The sequence below is a fragment of the Crocodylus porosus genome, unplaced genomic scaffold (assembly GCF_001723895.1).
Source record: "Crocodylus porosus isolate Cpor-Errol unplaced genomic scaffold, CroPor_comp1, whole genome shotgun sequence".
Taxonomy (NCBI): Eukaryota; Metazoa; Chordata; order Crocodylia; family Crocodylidae; genus Crocodylus; species Crocodylus porosus.
In genome coordinates this window covers 93,363,938-93,369,493 of record NW_017728947.1, presented here as the reverse complement: position 1 = coordinate 93,369,493, position 5,556 = coordinate 93,363,938, and the positions used below count along the sequence as shown (strand labels likewise).

Here is a 5,556-nt window from a genome sequence, read left to right as displayed (position 1 = left end):
AGGCTTGATACCTACCTGGCTGGAGTCATTTGAGTCCAGTTTTTCTCCTGCCCAGGCGGGGGTCTGACTTGAAGATCTACAAGGTCCCTTCCGACCCGACTTCTATGATTCTATGAAGTGACCCACAGAGCTCAGCAGTGACAGCAGGACATGGGGAAAGGAAATCTCCTAGGTATCTAAGTCCTATAAAACAATCATTACTTTAACCACCTAGGTACTATGGTTCTCAACTGCTCTGGATGCGAGGCACACCTCACTGGACTCAGGGTACATCTCCTAACTCTGTAAAATGAACAGCACACAACTTCAAAATTTATATTACAACACATGCATCTTAACCCAGTGGCTGGGCAGTGAGGGTTTATCTTGAGCCTGTGCTTATCCATTTGATCTCCTCACACCTCTTGGCACCTTTCAAAGGATCTGGTGGCTCCCCAGGGTGCCATGGCCCCCTGGTTGAGAATCACTAGCCAAACAGAATGAGGGCCTGATGTATGGCTGGCACTTATACGCATGATAATGATATACAAGGATCATCACTATTACCGATAATTGCACCTGGGAGCAAGGTAGCTGGGACACAACCATCAATGCTATTCTAGTACTGTTGAACTATCTGGGCCCCTCTTAGCTAAACCAGTTTTACAGCACGGAAAGTCCATGGACTACCATGGAGTCCATTCTAATTCAGGCCAATGCGAGGCAGAGAATAACCATGGGCTGTATCTGTGAGCTGGAACTGCCAGGCTCTACTATGACAGGGGCCAAGCGGCTTCAGCAGTAGATGGCTGGGAACTGCATCTACGCTGCAGCCAGAAGGTAATGGGAAGAGCTAGTGGTGCAGATGCAAGTCCCAGCTACCACCTAATCACAATGAAGCTCATCACTGCCAGGTACCAGTACAGGTGCAGGTGAACCCCCTTGCTGCTGAAACAACAAGACCTCCTAGCTCTGCAGACCAGATCATGAGGCTCTGCAGTCTGGATCTGGCCTGCAGGCCATATGTTGCCAACCCCTAATTTAGGAACAGGCCTCCAAGCACTTATAACTCACCCAGACTTCAGGACCATCTTTGAGATCTTGATTCCAAACCCTAGAAGCATGAGACCTCTCCATATAAATTTAAGTAGCAAACAACTATGCCTCTAATCTAATTCTTGGAAAAAGCTGAACTGTTCTTGCCAACACGGGAAAAGAAAACAATACCAAAACCCCTGAAACCATATAAATAGAAAATAAGGGTTGGAAGGGACCTCATGAGGTCATCTAGCCCAACCCTCTGCTCAAAGCAAGACCATCCCCAACTAGATCATCCCAGCTAAAGCTTTTGTCTAGCCAAGTCTTGAAAGCCTCCAAGAATTGAGATTCCACCATCTCTCTGGGTGACCTGTTCCAGTGTTTTGCTAACCTCCTAGTGAGAAAATATCTAACCTAAACTTCCTTTGCTGTAACTTAAGACCATTGCTCCTTGTTCTGTCATCACAGACTGGTCCACCCCCCTTTCCGGTAGTAGAAGGCTGGTATTAAATCCCTGCCTCAGTCTTCTCTTCTCTAGACTAAATAAGCCCAGTTCCCTCAGCCTCTCCTCACAAGTCAAAAGAAGTAGAAAAGTAACAGAATGTCACTCCACAGAGATACAAGGCAAATGAAACAGTATTAGTATTAGACAACATTAACTATAGGCTCAAGCAAAGCACTTGAAATTGGAACATGACAAAAGTTTTAAACTGAATTAAATTACTGTGCGCATATTCAGAATAGTTGAGTTACTGAGCTTAAATCCAAGACAAAACTTCAACCATGGAGTTACATTCCAGTAAATACAAATAGCAAGTATAGCTGATGACAGTACATAATGTGAAGTGATCAACAGTAAGAAGCTGAAATTTCCTTTCAAATTTCTCCTGGGTTTGTAAACCTATATGGTCTAAATGACTTAAAGTAGCAGAAAATGATATCAGCTGAAAAGGAATTTATGGTGTCAAGGAAATAAGTTATTTTTAATCTCCTTTCTCCAATTGGTAGGAAACACCTGCACCAACATGTAGCTCAGAAGTCTAAAACACTTCTAAATACACTTGCAGACAATAGAAAAAGTAGAAACTGGCAATAAGGACATCTTGCTGGAAAAAAATATTGAGAAACCTTACAGAATGTGACATCCCCAAAAGGAAGTTCATCTACTTGTATATGTGGATATAATCCCATTTGCAAATCAAAGATGCACAACATTTCTGCATGTTATTTGTGAGGCATTTCAGAAACTAACAGCAAATTCAAAATGAAACTATTTTGTGTGCAAAATAAGGGGGGAGGGAAGGAGAAAAGGAGGAGAGAGTGTATGTCAACCCCATTTTTGTTGCAAATTCACACCTAACAAAAGCAGCAGGATAGGTCCAGTGTACTGGTGGGGAGAGGAATTGGGCAAAATGTAGGCTAAATATCAGGATTTTCTTTAAACTGTAAGGAGAGTGAACAGGTAACCTAGGGAAGTTGTGAAGGTGTCCTTTTGTGCCAGACTATAGTTTTGCTATATTTCTGGGGTGCCTGGTAGATGTTACACTTAAGACGCGACTGACCATTTAATCATGTCTCAAGCAGTAACATAGCCACACTTTCATGTTATTAATGGCATAAACTGGGGAACAGTCACATATTTTGTGTAATAACTTTGTGACTGGTTCCCATTATGCCTTAAATTGAATGTGTGGCCAAGCACCAATCAGAATGACTGCTGCACCCAGACTCAGGAAAACACTGGAGTGAAGGGCAACATGTGCTCCTGAGGCTGGGAGCACTGATCAGCTGACTCCCGTTTCCAGTCCCAGGAGCAGATCAGCTGACAAACTTTGAGACTGGTGCACAAGGCACCTGGTTTACTAACTGCCAGCGGAGAGGGAACCCAGGGATTATGATCTCAGGCTCTCACTGCACCAGCATTAGGGAATGGTTGGGATCTGAACACCAACCTACCATGGGAAACTGGTGCCACTTTAGTCAAGGTGGGCATGCGCCCCTGCCCACCTCCACAACCAGTCCCGCCAACTGGGTGGGGAGGGAGTCCCCAGCTGATCCCGTCAGCCGGCAACCCCAGTGTCACGACTGGGGGGGGGCGGTGAGGTGCTGCCTGGGAGGGGGTCCTCCTGTGCACTCCTTATGCATCACCACTGTAACCTACAATCACACCTCATACTATGCACCTGTAGCATGGCAGGAGGCACAACTGTTGGAACTGTGGATCAGATCCCATCACACCAGTAACAGAATATCTGCCAGGGGTCCAAGTTAAACATGTTCGTGTTGGAGCAATGTTGCATGCCTCCATGAATAACCTGTACAAAAAGTAAAAGAGTTAAGAGACAGGAGGCAGCATTGCTGGCTTAAGTGACAAAAGATGCATCAGATCAACAAGGAACTGAACAGCTGTGGTGATGCTTCATTTGGGCTTGGTACACATTATTTCGTGGTGATAGTGGAAGGAAATCCCGGGAAGAAACAAAGAGGTAAAGCATTACAATCAATGGAGCAGCTGGGGAAAAAAAAAAAAAGCACAGTGTCCACCTGGAATCACGGAAATCTGAAGAATGGAAACAGTAAATCTACTCAAGTACTCAAAGCTATGCAGGCTGGAGAGAAAACAGTTGAGTTAGTTTTATAATGTTCAAAACCATACATGGAGGATTAGGGACAGAGGTACCATTTAACCCTTTGGAGGAAGCAGGATCTTCCTGCTGTGTGGTTTTTGCCCCCGCTAAATACCTTTATTGAAGGAACGGTTGGCCTTGCTGAGGACTCTTGGGTGCACTCTTTTCCCCTCTGAAGAGAGGACACTGCCCTTTCAAAAAGTGAATTGGAAGGTAGTTCCCCAAGGTAAGGCTATAACCAGAGGAGAAGAAGGGGGCACATGGCTGGGGTTTCAAGAGTCAGGACTTCCCCCTAGTCCATAAGCCACACCTGGGCTGACTTTAGAGACCAGACAAAGATTGCTGGGCTCCCAAGATTGCTGAGAGAGGGGATGAGGGAAGAATGCATAACAACTTCAATGGAGGTTTTTAAAGAACAGGTTTGTCAGACATCGCTCAGGGTTTACCTAGATGCACTTGGACTGCCAAAATGCAGGGAAATGCAGTAGATTACCTTTATGAGGACACTTTCAGCATTACATTTTTATGATTCTTTGTAGAACCACTTGGCTTGGTATTCCTACTAAACACTACCGAGTAAGGAATATGTTATCACTTACAGTTCTCTAATTCTGTCTAGGAGGAAGTCAGAAGTATGTGGCTTCATTTCAATACCAAATTAATATGGTGGCAGTTACAGGAAGTTCCTTGAATTGGGGTTACATTTTACCACTGTGCTGTTCAATCATCCACTGCTGAACAACCCAGAGAAATGAACTTCTGTACTGCTGAATATCCTAGGTAGTCCTAAAAACCTAATTTCCACCATCAATAAATCAAACAAGTGAGATTTATGCATCACTCAGTCATTAGTCACACAGTTATTTTATAGTTATACTGGGACACGGAAAGCAATTTATTCTTGAATAAGAATAGATTTTACCTACATACAGAGATGCCAAATATTTTCAGATTTATTTCGCTTGCCAAAGCACAGAAGAGTTATGAAAGCTAAACTGAATTGCTCAACAATCCCCTACCCTCCCTTATTCTTTTGTTTAGGGAGGAAGGGACAGCAATTAAGGGAGAAGAGGAACGTATTGCATACAGATCTCCAATCAAAATGGTTTAATGTCTAAACTAAACTAAAAGCTGGCACCGAATTGTGACAAACATCCCGACATACCATTTATAAATGGTCACAGATACCATTTATAAGTGGTCTTGTATTTTACCGTAGGGTGCAATTTTTTTTAAGGGCAAGTCACATAAGAATACGTACTTGCCATACTGTTAACTAAAATCAACTCTACCTGGGAATCCATAGGCAAAGTTTCATTCCATTTTTTTTAATACCCACTTCCTCCCAGCCACATCCTCCAGATGTGAGCGTCAAACATGGGCCACCATTTATAATATGTCAAGTTGAGCAAGAGAATAAAATGTCCGTGGTGTTAAAAAGCTACACACAATATATAGCATACAATACATTTTGAAAACATGCTTCATGAAATAATTTCTGAAAACATGGCAAGTAACTTTGCATCCACATACGCCTACGTGCCTGGCCTTAAAAAATAAATAAATCACAGAATCAAAGAAAATTAGGGCTGGAAGGGACCTTAGGAGGTCATCTAGTTCTACCCCCAGCTCAAAGCAGGACCATCCCTGATTACATCGTCCCAGACTTAACATTTGAAGTCATTCAAGCAAGAGTTGGTATTAATTTGTTGTACATTTAAGCAAAAACCAGCTTAGATTTGTATACTTCCATCTATGAAAAGTACCGTATTTTTTGGACCATAAGACGCACCTGACCATAAGACGCACCCAGTTTTTATGGCAGGAGAGACTATGTGTGCCGGTGGCCGGCCATTTTTATTGCCGGCTCCCGGCCATCGGCACGGGCGCCGGCTTCCGGTGTAAACAAGCG

The 5,556-nt window shown here is 43.5% G+C and overlaps 1 protein-coding gene across 4 annotated transcripts in view; it reads right to left on the bottom strand.

The window, feature by feature from the left end:
• The window catches only part of PAPOLA (poly(A) polymerase alpha), a 75,095-nt gene that overhangs the window by 20,024 nt on the left and 49,515 nt on the right, over nt 1-5,556 (bottom strand). The window lies entirely within an intron of this gene.